Raw genomic sequence first — 15,066 nt, 5'->3', positions numbered from 1 at the left:
TTAGGAAATAATGTGAAGATTAATTTTTAGTCAATTCTGCAAGACAGACTTTCAGGAAAGGAGGTGGAATAAAAATGAGCTCTTAAATCTTAATCCTGGATTCTGGAAGATATACTCCTCAAACCATCGAACAAGAGGAGGTGGTGCTGGTCCTTCACGAGTCACTCTAATCTGTTCATAAAGCCTATATATAAAGCCTTAATATATAGTATTTCACAATACTTCATGGTATTCTAATTAAATCATTTTTTGGGATCTTAAGTCTCTCAGAGCCGGACACCGAGAAATTCTGGAGACTCCAGGAAAGTGGCAGTTCTGTAAAATGTTGGCGCTGGAGACTAAATGCTCCCTGATAGTTTCACACCTAATTCACTTAACACACACACAAACACACACACACACACACACACTACCCACAGTGACAGTGGGACTGAGTGACATTAGATGTATGATAGTTTTTTTATTTTCTATCATCCATATAGTGTTGTATAGTCATGAAACTATTGTCATGAGACCAGTCATTCTGAGGAAATATGCCTCAGAATGACTTGTCTTTTATGTGTACATTTTTTTTAAGTGTTTAGAAGCTGCACTTTAAAAAAAATAAAAAGACATTTACTGGTTCCTTTTTTACTATTATTTCAAAAAATCACCACGACAAAACCATTCAAGCTATCCAAAATTCATTCACACCTGTTCTGTAAGATTAGTTCTTTAAACAGTGGTAAAAGAGGATGTGGTGCTGATCCTTCAAGAGTCACTCAAAACGTATCTGTCCATAAAGCCTATAAAGAATTATTCTTAATATACAGTTCACAATACTTCAGCTTGTTATTCTAATTAAGTGAGGGTCATTTTTATCAGTAAAATTCCTAAAATACATATTATTTTATTTGAAAGATTTCTATAAATTATTTAAATCATACTCGTTTCTACAATAATTATTTAAAAGTAATCCTATAGCTCCCTCTGGTGGCCATTACAGGTACTAAGAATTGCAAGCTTGATTTATAAGTTATGATAGTTTTAATTTTAGGCTGGCTCTTGAAAATGAAAAAGCTATGAAACTTACTGTGCTTCCTTCAAATGAGGACTTCTACTTATATAAAAAATTATGAAGAGTTAGAATGAAAAATTTTAAAGATATAGTAAAATAACTATTGTATTTTTTTATGTTACATTAATAAATCTCTATGGCAACACCATTTAAGCTATCCTAAACCCATTCACAATTTAACATCTCAGTATATTGGCATCATGTTGAAAAAGGAGTATGGAGTAGTATGAGGAGGAGTATGAATTCATTTACAGGCTGATTTTATCATAAATCCACAATAAAATTTATTTTTCTGTTCTGTATCAATCTGTGTTGTTGTTTGTTTATTTTTATCTTTTATTTTTCATAGGAAGATAACTGATCCTTTACTCTCCTTTTTAATAAATGTGCTTATAAACCAAAAACAAGCTATTTATAGCTGTATTTATAAACTGCTTACTACTGACTATTAATATTGGGACAAGGCTTTATAAAGCATGAACTGACTATTTACTTTTTGAGTTTGAAATTATTATTTGCAGCACAAATTAGGGTTTTTTAGGATTTTTAAAAATCCCTAAAACTGTCAGAAAAGGATAAGGCCTAAGATTTCTATGTGAGTGGCTACATTTATTTGTTTTATAATTATAATGCATAAACTATGAAATTATACAAAATGTATAAAAAAGTACAACAGTCATTGTTTTCCAATGTTTTTTTTTTTTTTTGGATTTACATTAAAAAAAATTAGCCTACTGCAATCATTCTAAACAGCTTGAATAAAACCTGTTAATATTTATTATAGACCACTGTAACTGTGTATAATCTAACAAACAAGTTTATTATGAAAATAAAAGTGTGTACACCAGATAAATTGGACGATAAAGAAATTGCTAACAATAGTATAATAGAGCATGTTTTAGGTTTTTAGGCGTTTAGATGCAGATATGGACAAATCAAATGTAAAATAAAATGTAATTGATTTAATTAAATATAGATTAATTCTTGTTAGAGCAAAATAATAAATAAATAAATAAATACGTACACACATTAAAAAAGCAGCCAAGATGAATGAATTTCATTTTTTATATAGATTAAAATTGAAGACAGAAGCAGCTGGTATATGCGGTCACTTAATATTAAAATCCAGTAGATCCACTTCAGATATATTTCTCAACAGTTTATGTTCACGTGGCTGTTTTCGTTTATAGTCGCCAAGCTATTATGTGTTTTGAAATAATCTTGTCCGTGATGTGTTCGTTCGTACGACGAAAGGCAGAATCCTGCAGCTCGAGAGATATATGTTATTCTGCCAGTCTCGCTTTCAAATAGTCTTGCACACTTAAACGGGTCACAAACACCTGCATTTATCTCTTGATGTGTTACAATGGGTTTATTGTGTGCATTTGTGGTAATGTTTTATTTAAAAAAGCTCTTAAACAAGAATAAATTCGTTTGTTTTGAGCTCGACACTGTAAGCGCTGATCGGAGGCGTGATTTCAGATAGGCAGCCACAAATATTTCATTTTCACACAAACAGTTCAAAAACATCTGAATTTAGCTCTTGGTGTGTTCTAATTGGTTGATTGTGTGATATCGCTGTAATAATTTATTTTTAAAAGCTATAAAACAGGAATAAATTAGTTTTTTCTGAGCTCTTTACTCCAGACTCTCGTGATCACAGCGGTGATTCATCTCTCCTATTTCTCACGTATCTCTGGCCAGAAATAATTTATCCATGAGCCCTGAACCGGTAATAATCAGATATGTTGGTTTAGCTTGTCAGTGTGAATTAAATCTAAGTATTTATTTGTATTTTTAACCGATTTAAAAGTGAAAGTAAAAGTCCGGGAATTGAACCTGTAGGGGCGCTATTTCTCTCAGACAATGGAAGTCTGAAGCACATATACTCAAACAGAGGGACAAAGTGAGATGAGATGTCTGAGAGTTTTTTAATTTTCTGTTATCCATACAGTGTTGTAAAGTCTTGAAACTATGCATATTTCCTCAGAATGACTTTTTCATCTGTATGAAAAAATTCTTTGACGTGTTTGGAAGCTGCATTTTAAAAATACAATAATGATTCCCTTTGTAAGGTAATTTCAAAAAATCACCACGGCAAAACCATTCAAGCTATCCAAAATCCATTCACAATTTAAGTTCCTATCAGAAATACTGATGTGTGTTCAGAGTTTTGTGAAATTCTAAGTATGGTATTTGCCTCAAAATCACCTGAGAAGTATTCCAGTTTGACATGTTGCCACGCCAACAATTTTTTAGATATCAATATCCCCCTTGCAGATTTATATCGGCTGTGTTTTAACATTATTCTGATGAAGTTTGAAGCAAATCGAGTAATAATAAGATGCTGAATTCAAATCATTTTGAAAATGACACACTTCCTTCTGCCAGTTGGTGGCGCTATAACTTTGACTCCTAATAGTCACATATATGCGATCGACATCATACAACGAATAATCTGATGAAGTTTGATTAAAATCAGGAACTGTATGTGGATGGTATTAGACACTTCCTGTTTCTCATTTCTTGCCATAATTTCAACGCCTCGCCACGAGCAAACCGTTCGAGATATCAAAAATCCCCTGGCAATTTTTCATCCCCAGTGTCTTGAGATCATGTTGACCGAGTTTGGCGGCAATCGAGAAAAAAACCTATGACAAGTATTTCAAATTCCAGAGCATGCGCTTTTTACATAACTCTAAATAGCTGACTTCCTGTTGGGTGGAGCCTATGACATGCAATATGAAAGTTGTTCGGCACGATGAGATCTATATGTGTACTGAGTTTCATATGAATATGTGCAAGTATGTGTGAGCTATACATCAACATTTATGACTGTGTTCCAGGGGGCGCCATAGAGCCCCTGTGCCACGCCCGGGTCCCAGCCTCTGCAGGCTCCTAAAGGCCACAGATTCCAAAGTGTGCGCAAATTTTCAAGAGTTTTTGAGTATGTTAAGGACCCCCAAAGCCCCCACAACTTTGACGAAAAATTTGAATACTAAACCCTAAATAGCCAACTTCCTGTTGGGCGGAGCCTATGATATGCAATACAAAAGTTGTTTGGATTGATGAGATTTATATGTGTACCGAGTTTCATACGTCTACGAGCAAGAATGTATGATATATGGCCCTCCATATTCCAGGGGGCGCTGTAGAGCCCCTGTGCCACGCCCGTGTATCAGTCTCTGCCCGGCCCTAATGGCCGCAGGTTCCAATCTGTGTGCCAATTTTCAAGACTTTTTAAGCACGTTAAGGGCCCCAAAAGCCCCCGAGACGTTGGAAAAAAATAATAATAATAATAATAATAATAATAATAATAATAATAATAATAATAATAATAAAAAATAATCCTAAGGAAAACAATAGGCCTCTCGCCCTTTGGGCTTGAGCCCTAATAATAATAAATATAGCTGCAAGCAGCGATGGCGGGCTCAAGCCACCAATGCCATCACCACCCCGGTGGCATCAGGTAAACTGTGCCCAGCGGGCACATGCATTCACAATATCCCTCTGGCAGTGAGGTTTTAAAGGATAGAGGGGAGCGTAGAGGGGAGCGTGCATTTGCAGTGGCTGGGCCACGACTCTGGAATACCCTGCCTTTAGAGATCAGACTGGCCCCTTCCTTGTCTATTTTTAAATCTTTGCTAAAAACTTTTTTATTTTCCTTAGTGTACTGACTACTGTGTTATGCTACATTTTGAAATGGGTGGTTTTAAATTTTTTGTCTGGTCTATTTTTATGTATGTGTAATATTCTTGCTCTTATGTTAAAGCACTTTGGTCAGCCAGGAGGCTGTTGTAAATGCGCTATACAAATAAATTGAACTTGAACTAGAACTTGAACTTGATATGGCAGTTAAAGGGTTAATCCGAATCATCTAGACTTTAAAATCACATTCACAGAACAATATATATATATATATATATATATATATATATATATATATATATAACTTTAGTAACACTTTACAATAAGATTTCATTTATAAACATTATGTTAACATGAACAATATTTATATAGCATTCATTCATGTCAGTTAATATTCCAAACTTAAACATTAAAACATTGTTTTATTGTGATTTTTTTCCAAGCACATTTTACCAATTCCAAACCATATCAATCTTAATAACTACCATTATTTTTTATTTAATCATTTATGAGTGCTATACAATAGTCCAGGAAAGCTGGAAGAGAAAAACAGGTCAAGAAGAACTGACAAAAGAATTGCAAAAGAATTAGGAATTAATGTGAAGATTAATTTTTAGTCAATTCTGCAAGACAGACTTTCAGGAAAGGAGGTGGAATAAAAATGAGCTCCTAAATCTTAATCCCAGATTCTGGAAGATATATTCCTCAAACCATCGGACAAGAGGAGGTGGTGCTGGTCCTTCACGAGTCACTCTAATCTGTTCATTAAGCCTATATATAAAGTCTTAATATATAGTATTTCACAATACTTCATGGTATTCTAATTAAATAATTTTTTGGAATCTTAGATCTCTCAGAACCTGACACATTGTAATTCTGAGACTCCAGGAAAGTGGCAGTTCTGTAAAATGTTGGCGCTGGAGACTAAATGCTCACTGATAGTTTCACACCTAATTCACTTAAAACACACACCAACACACACACACAGTGACAGAGGGACAGAGTGACATCAGATGTATGTTTTTTTAATTTTCTGTCATCCATATAATGTTGTATAGTCATGAAACTATGCATATTTCCTCAGAATGACTTGTCTTCTATGTGTACATTTTTTTGAAGTGTTTAGAAGCTGCACTTTTTTTTACTGGTTCCTTTTTTACTATTATTTCAAAAAATCACCACGACAAAACCATTCAAGCTATCCAAAATTCATTCACACCTGTTCTGTAAGATTAATTCTTTAAACAGTGGTAAAAGAGGATGTGGTGCTGAACCTTCAAGAGTCACTTAAAACGTATCTGTCCATAAAGCCTATTAAGAATTATTCTTAATATACAGTTCACAATACTTCAGCTTGTTATTCTAATTAAGTGAGGGTCATTTTATCAGTAAAATTCCTAAAATACATATTATTTTATTTGAAAGATTTCTATAAATTATTTAAATCATACTCGTTTCTCCAATAATTATTTAAAAGTAATCCTATAGCTCCCTCTGGTGGCCATTATAGGTACTAAGAATTGCAAGCTTGATTTATAAGTTATGATAGTTTTAATTTTATGCTGGCTCTTGAAAATGATAAAGCTATGAAACTTACTGTGCTTCCTTCAAATGAGGACTTCTACTTATATAAAAAATTATGAAGAGTTAGAATGAAAAATTTTAAAGATATAGTAAAATAACTATTGTATTTTTTATGTTACTTTAATAAATCTCTATGGCAACACCATTTAAGCTATCCTAAACCCATTCACAATTTAACATCTCAGTATATTGGCATCATGTTGAAAAAGGAGTATGGAGTAGTATGAGGAGGAGTATGAATTCATTTACAGGCTGATTTTATCATAAATCCACAATAAAATTTCTGAGTTCTGTATCAATCTGTGTTGTTGTTTGTTTATTTTTATCTTTTATTTTTCATAGGAAGATAACTGACCCTTTACTCTCCTTTTTAATAAACGTGCTTATAAACCAAGGACAAGCTATTTATAGCTGTATTTATAAACTGCTTACTACTGACTATTAATATTGGGACAAGGCTTTATAAAGCATGAACTGACTATTTACTAATGAGTGCAGTTATTATAAAGTGTTATCAATGAATTTGCTAATGTTAACAAATTAGACATTATTTTACAGTGTTATCAAATCCTTAAATGACTCATAAGCATTTGTGAAAGTTCTGCTTGCATTACAGCTTAGTATTGATCTGTGAGCTGAACAGATTTACTGTTACATCCATGAGATTATGTAAATTCAAATAAATATAATGTCACAGGATGTCAGAGGTCAGTATCAAATGAGTTTGAAATTATTATTTGCAGCACAAATAAGTTTTTTTTAGGATTTTTAAAAATCCCTAAAACTGACAGAAAAAGGTTAAGGCCTAAGCTATTTCTATGTGAGTGGCTAAATTTATTTTTGTTTTCATAATTGTAATACACAAACTATGAAATTATACAAAATGTATAAAAAGGTAAATAAATAAATACGCACACATTAAAAAAGCAGCCAAGTCGAATGAGTTTCCTTTTTTATATAGATTAAAATTGAAGACAGAAGCAAGTGGTAAATGTGGTCACTTTAATATTCAAATCCAGTAGATCCAGTTTATGTTCACGTGGCTGTTTTCGTTTATATTCGCCTAGCTATTATGTATTTTGAAATAATCTTGTCCGTTATGTGTTCGTTCGTACGACGAAAGACAGAAACCTGCAGCTCGAGAGATATGTTATTCTGCCAGTCGCGCTTTCAAATAGTCTTGCACACTTAAACAGGTCACAAACACCTGCATTTAGCTCTTGTAGTGTTACAATGGGTTTATTGTGTGCATTTGTGGTAATATTTTATTTAAAAAAGCTCTTAAACAAGAATAAATTCGTTTGTTTTGAGCTCGACACTGTACGCGCTGATCGGAGGCGTGATTTCAGATAGGCAGCCACAAATATTTCATTTTCACACAAACAATTCAAAAACATCTGAATTTAGCTCTTGGTGTGTTCTAATTGGTTGATTGTGTGATATCGCTGTAATAATTTATTTTTAAAAGCTTTAAAACAGGAATAAATTCGTTTTTTCTGAGCTCTTTACTCCAGACGCTCGTGGTCACAGCGATGATTCATCTCTCCTATTTCTCACGTATCTCTGGCCAGAAATAATTTATCCATGAGCCCTGAACCGGTAATAATCAGATATGTTGGTTTAGCTTGTCAGTGTGAATTAAATCTAAGTATTTATTTGTATTTTTAACCGATTTAAAAGTGAAAGTAAAAGTTCGGGAATTTAACCTGTAGGGGCGCAATTTCTCTCAGACAATGGAAGTCTAAGCACATATACTCAAACAGAGGGACAGCGTGAGATGAGATGTCTGACAGTTTTTTAATTTTCTGTTATCCATACAGTGTTGTAAAGTCGTGAAACTATGCATATTTCCTCAGAATGACTTTTTCATCTGTATGAAAAAATTCTTTGACGTGTTTGGAAGCTGCAATTTAAAAATACAATAATGATTCCCTTTGTAAGGTCATTTAAAAAAATCACCACGGCAAAACCATTCAAGCTATCCAAAATCCATTCACAATTTAAGTTCCTATCAGAAATACTGATGTGTGTTCAGAGTTTTGTGAAATTCTAAGTATGTTATTTGCCTCAAAATCACCTGAGAAGTATTCCAGTTTGACATGTTGCCACGCCAACAATTTTTTAGATATCAATATCCCCCTTGCAGATTTATATCGGCTGTGTTTTAACATTATTCTGATGAAGTTTGAAGCAAATCGAGTAATAATAAGATGCTGAATTCAAATCATTTTGAAAATGACACACTTCCTTCTGCCAGTTGGTGGCGCTATAACTTTGACTCCTAATAGTCACATATATGCGATCGACATCATACAACGAATAATCTGATGAAGTTTGATTAAAATCAGGAAATGTATGTGGACGGTATTAGACACTTCCTGTTTCTCATTTCTCGCCATAATTTCAACGCCTCGCCACGAGCAAACCGTTCGAGATATCAAAAATCCCCTGGCAATTTTTCATCCCCAATGTCTTGAGATCATGTTGACCAAGTTTGGCGGCAATCGAGAAAAAAACCTATGACAAGTATTTCAAATTCCAGAGCATGCGCTTTTTACATAACTCTAAATAGCTGACTTCCTGTTGGGTGGAGCCTATGACATGCAATACGAAAGTTGTTCGGCACGATGAGATCTATATGTGTACTGAGTTTCATATGAATATGTGCAAGTATGTGTGAGCTATACATCAACATTTCTGACTGTGTTCCAGGGGGAGCTGTAGAGCCCCTGTGCCACGCCCGGATCCCAGCCTCTGCTGGCTCCTAAAGGCCACAGATTCCAAAGTGTGCGCAAATTTTCAAGAGTTTTTGAGTATGTTAAGGACCCCAAAAGCCCCCACAACTTTGACGAAAAATTTGAATACTAAACCCTAAATAGCCAACTTCCTGTTGGGCGGAGCCTATGATATGCAATACAAAAGTTGTTTGGATTGATGAGATTTATATGTGTACCAAGTTTCATTCGTCTACGAGCAAGAATGTATGATATATGGCCCTCCATATTCCAGGGGGCGCTGTAGAGCCCCTGTGCCACGCCCGTGTATCAGTCTCTGCCCGGCCCTAATGGCCGCAGGTTCCAATCTGTGTGCCAATTTTCAAGACTTTTTAAGCACGTTAAGGGCCCCAAAAGCCCCCGAGACGTTGGAAAAAAATAATAATAATAATAATAATAATAATAATAATAATAATAATAATAATAAAAAATAATCCTAAGGAAAACAATAGGCCTCTCGCCCTTTGGGCTTGAGCCCTAATAATAATAATAATAATAAAAAATAATCCTAAGGAAAACAATAGGCCTCTCGCCCTTTGGGCTTGAGCCCTAATAATAAATATAGCTGCAAGCAGCGATGGCGGGCTCAAGCCACCAGTGCCATCGCCACCCCGGTGGCATCAGGTAAACTGTGCCCAGCGGGCACATGCATTCACAATATCCCTCTGGCAGTGAGGTTTTAAAGGATATGGCAGTTAAAGGGTTAATCCGAATCATCTAGACTTTAAAATCACATTCACAGAACAATATATATATATATAACTTTAGTAACACTTTACAATAAGATTCCATTCATAAACATTATGTTAACATGAACAATGTTTATATAGCATTCATTCACGTCAGTTAATATTCCAAACTTAAACATTAAAACATTGTTTTATTGTGATTTTTTTCCAAGCATTTTTTACCAATTCCAAACCATATCAATCTTAATAACTACCATTATTTTTTATTTAATCATTTATGAGTGCTATACAATAGTCCAGGAAAGCTGGAAGAGAAAAACAGGTCAAGAAGAACTGACAAAAAGAATTGCAAAATAATTAGGAAATAATGTGAAGATTAATTTTTAGTCAATTCTGCAAGACAGACTTTCAGGAAAGGAGGTGGAATAAAAATGAGCTCCTAAATCTTAATCCTGGATTCTGGAAGATATACTCCTCAAACCATCGAACAAGAGGAGGTGGTGCTGGTCCTTCACGAGTCACTCTAATCTGTTCATAAAGCCTATATATAAAGCCTTAATATATAGTATTTCACAATACTTCATGGTATTCTAATTAAATCATTTTTTGGGATCTTAAGTCTCTCAGAGCCGGACACCGAGTAATTCTGGAGACTCCAGGAAAGTGGCAGTTCTGTAAAATGTTGGCGCTGGAGACTAAATGCTCCCTGATAGTTTCACACCTAATTCACTTAACACACACACACACACACTACCCACAGTGACAGTGGGACTGAGTGACATTAGATGTATGATAGTTTTTTTATTTTCTATCATCCATATAGTGTTGTATAGTCATGAAACTATTGTCATGAGACCAGTCATTCTGAGGAAATATGCCTCAGAATGACTTGTCTTTTATGTGTACATTTTTTTTAAGTGTTTAGAAGCTGCACTTTAAAAAAAATAAAAAGACATTTACTGGTTCCTTTTTTACTATTATTTCAAAAAATCACCACGACAAAACCATTCAAGCTATCCAAAATTCATTCACACCTGTTCTGTAAGATTAGTTCTTTAAACAGTGGTAAAAGAGGATGTGGTGCTGATCCTTCAAGAATCACTCAAAACGTATCTGTCCATAAAGCCTATAAAGAATTATTCTTAATATACAGTTCACAATACTTCAGCTTGTTATTCTAATTAAGTGAGGGTCATTTTTATCAGTAAAATTCCTAAAATACATATTATTTTATTTGAAAGATTTCTATAAATTATTTAAATCATACTCGTTTCTACAATAATTATTTAAAAGTAATCCTATAGCTCCCTCTGGTGACCATTATTGGTACTAAGAATTGCAAGCTTGATTTATAAGTTATGATAGTTTTAATTTTAGGCTGGCTCTTGAAAATGAAAAAGCTATGAAACTTACTGTGCTTCCTTCAAATGAGGACTTCTACTTATATAAAAAATTATGAAGAGTTAGAATGAAAAATTTTAAAGATATAGTAAAATAACTATTGTATTTTTTTATGTTACATTAATAAATCTCTATGGCAACACCATTTAAGCTATCCTAAACCCATTCACAATTTAACATCTCAGTATATTGGCATCATGTTGAAAAAGGAGTATGGAGTAGTATGAGGAGGAGTATGAATTCATTTACAGGCTGATTTTATCATAAATCCACAATAAAATTTATTTTTCTGTTCTGTATCAATCTGTGTTGTTGTTTGTTTATTTTTATCTTTTATTTTTCATAGGAAGATAACTGATCCTTTACTCTCCTTTTTAATAAATGTGCTTATAAACCAAAAACAAGCTATTTATAGCTGTATTTATAAACTGCTTACTACTGACTATTAATATTGGGACAAGGCTTTATAAAGCATGAACTGACTATTTACTTTTTGAGTTTGAAATTATTATTTGCAGCACAAATTAGGGTTTTTTAGGATTTTTAAAAATCCCTAAAACTGTCAGAAAAGGATAAGGCCTAAGATTTCTATGTGAGTGGCTACATTTACTTGTTTTTTAACTATAATGCATAAACTATGAAATTATACAAAATGTATAAAAAAGTACAACAGTCATTGTTTTCCAATGTTTTTTTTTTTTTTTTTTTTTTTTTTTTTTTTTTTTTTTGGATTTACATTAAAAAAAATTAGCCTACTGCAATCATTCTAAACAGCTTGAATAAAACCTGTTAATATTTATTATAGACCACTGTAACTGTGTATAATCTAACAAACAAGTTTATTATGAAAATAAAAGTGTGTACACCAGATAAATTGGACGATAAAGAAATTGCTAACAATAGTATAATAGAGCATGTTTTAGGTTTTTAGGCGTTTAGATGCAGATATGGACAAATCAAATGTAAAATAAAATGTAATTGATTTAATTAAATATAGATTAATTCTTGTTAGAGCAAAATAATAAATAAATAAATAAATAAATACGTACACACATTAAAAAAGCAGCCAAGATGAATGAATTTCATTTTTTATATAGATTAAAATTGAAGACAGAAGCAGCTGGTATATGCGGTCACTTAATATTAAAATCCAGTAGATCCACTTCAGATATATTTCTCAACAGTTTATGTTCACGTGGCTGTTTTCGTTTATAGTCGCCAAGCTATTATGTGTTTTGAAATAATCTTGTCCGTGATGTGTTCGTTCGTACGACGAAAGGCAGAATCCTGCAGCTCCAGAGATACATGTTATTCTGCCAGTCGCGGTGTCAAATAGTCTTGCGCACTTAAACGGGTCACAAACACCTGCATTTACCTCTTGATGTGTTACAATGGGTTTATTGTGTGCATTTGTGGTAATGTTTTATTTAAAAAAGCTCTTAAACAAGAATAAATTCGTTTGTTTTGAGCTCGACACTGTAAGCGCTGATCGGAGGCGTGATTTCAGATAGGCAGCCACAAATATTTCATTTTCACACAAACAGTTCAAAAACATCTGAATTTAGCTCTTGGTGTGTTCTAATTGGTTGATTGTGTGATATCGCTGTAATAATTTATTTTTAAAAGCTATAAAACAGGAATAAATTAATTTTTTCTGAGCTCTTTACTCCAGACTCTCGTGATCACAGCGGTGATTCATCTCTCCTATTTCTCACGTATCTCTGGCCAGAAATTATTTATCCATGAGCCCTGAACCGGTAATAATCAGATATGTTGGTTTAGCTTGTCAGTGTGAATTAAATCTAAGTATTTATTTGTATTTTTAACCGATTTAAAAGTGAAAGTAAAAGTCCGGTAATTGCACCTGTAGGGGCGCAATTTCTCTCAGACAATGGAAGTCTGAAGCACACATACTCAAACAGAGGGACAAAGTGAGATGAGATGTCTGAGAGTTTTTTAATTTTCTGTTATCCATACAGTGTTGTAAAGTCTTGAAACTATGCATATTTCCTCAGAATGACTTTTTCATCTGTATGAAAAAATTCTTTGACGTGTTTGGAAGCTGCATTTTAAAAATACAATAATGATTCCCTTTGTAAGGTCATTTCAAAAAATCACCACGGCAAAACCATTCAAGCTATCCAAAATCCATTCACAATTTAAGTTCCTATCAGAAATACTGATGTGTGTTCAGAGTTTTGTGAAATTCTAAGTATGGTATTTGCCTCAAAATCACCTGAGAAGTATTCCAGTTTGACATGTTGCCACGCCAACAATTTTTTAGATATCAATATCCCCCTTGCAGATTTATATCGGCTGTGTTTTAACATTATTCTGATGAAGTTTGAAGCAAATCGAGTAATAATAAGATGCTGAATTCAAATCATTTTGAAAATGACACACTTCCTTCTGCCAGTTGGTGGCGCTATAACTTTGACTCCTAATAGTCACATATATGCGATCGACATCATACAACGAATAATCTGATGAAGTTTGATTAAAATCAGGAACTGTATGTGGATGGTATTAGACACTTCCTGTTTCTCATTTCTCGCCATAATTTCAACGCCTCGCCACGAGCAAACCGTTCGAGATATCAAAAATCCCCTGGCAATTTTTCATCCCCAGTGTCTTGAGATCATGTTGACCGAGTTTGGCGGCAATCGAGAAAAAAACCTATGACAAGTATTTCAAATTCCAGAGCATGCGCTTTTTACATAACTCTAAATAGCTGACTTCCTGTTGGGTGGAGCCTATGACATGCAATACGAAAGTTGTTCGGCACGATGAGATCTATATGTGTACTGAGTTTCATATGAATATGTGCAAGTATGTGTGAGCTATACATCAACATTTATGACTGTGTTCCAGGGGGCGCCATAGAGCCCCTGTGCCACGCCCGGGACCCAGCCTCTGCAGGCTCCTAAAGGCCACAGATTCCAAAGTGTGCGCAAATTTTCAAGAGTTTTTGAGTATGTTAAGGACCCCCAAAGCCCCCACAACTTTGACGAAAAATTTGAATACTAAACCCTAAATAGCCAACTTCCTGTTGGGCGGAGCCTATGATATGCAATACAAAAGTTGTTTGGATTGATGAGATTTATATGTGTACCGAGTTTCATACGTCTACGAGCAAGAATGTATGATATATGGCCCTCCATATTCCAGGGGGCGCTGTAGAGCCCCTGTGCCACGCCCGTGTATCAGTCTCTGCCCGGCCCTAATGGCCGCAGGTTCCAATCTGTGTGCCAATTTTCAAGACTTTTTAAGCACGTTAAGGGCCCCAAAAGCCCCCGAGACGTTGGAAAAAAAAAATAATAATAATAAATATAGCTGCAAGCAGCGATGGCGGGCTCAAGCCACCAATGCCATCGCCACCCCGGTGGCATCAGGTAAACTGTGCCCAGCGGGCACATGCATTCACAATATCCCTCTGGCAGTGAGGTTTTAAAGGATACGCCAGATAAAGGGTTAATCCGAATCATCTAGACTTTAAAATCACATTCACAGAACAATATATATTTAACTTTAGTAACACTTTACAATAAGATTTCATTTATAAACATTATGTTAATATGAACAATATTTATATAACATTCATTCATGTCAGTTCATATTCCAAAATTAAACATTAAAACATTGTTTTATTGTGATTTTTTTTCCAAGCACATTTGACCAATTCCAAACCATATCAATCTTAATAACTACCATTATTTTTCATTAAATCATTTATGAGTGCTATACAATAGTCCAGGAAAGCTGGAAGAGAAAACCTCCTTATATTCATGTGTGCAGAATTATTAGGCATGTTTTCTTTTACAGATGAAATGCGCTAAAAAAAGAGTTTTAACTCAAACTGTAAAGTCGAAAATTATGAAATACCCATGATAAATATCAAACACACATGCAATAC

The sequence above is a fragment of the Carassius gibelio genome, chromosome B19 (genome assembly GCF_023724105.1).
Source record: "Carassius gibelio isolate Cgi1373 ecotype wild population from Czech Republic chromosome B19, carGib1.2-hapl.c, whole genome shotgun sequence".
In the NCBI taxonomy this organism is placed as follows: Eukaryota; Metazoa; Chordata; class Actinopteri; order Cypriniformes; family Cyprinidae; genus Carassius; species Carassius gibelio.
The sequence above is the reverse complement of the archived record's forward strand: the minus strand, read 5'-3'. Positions refer to the sequence as shown.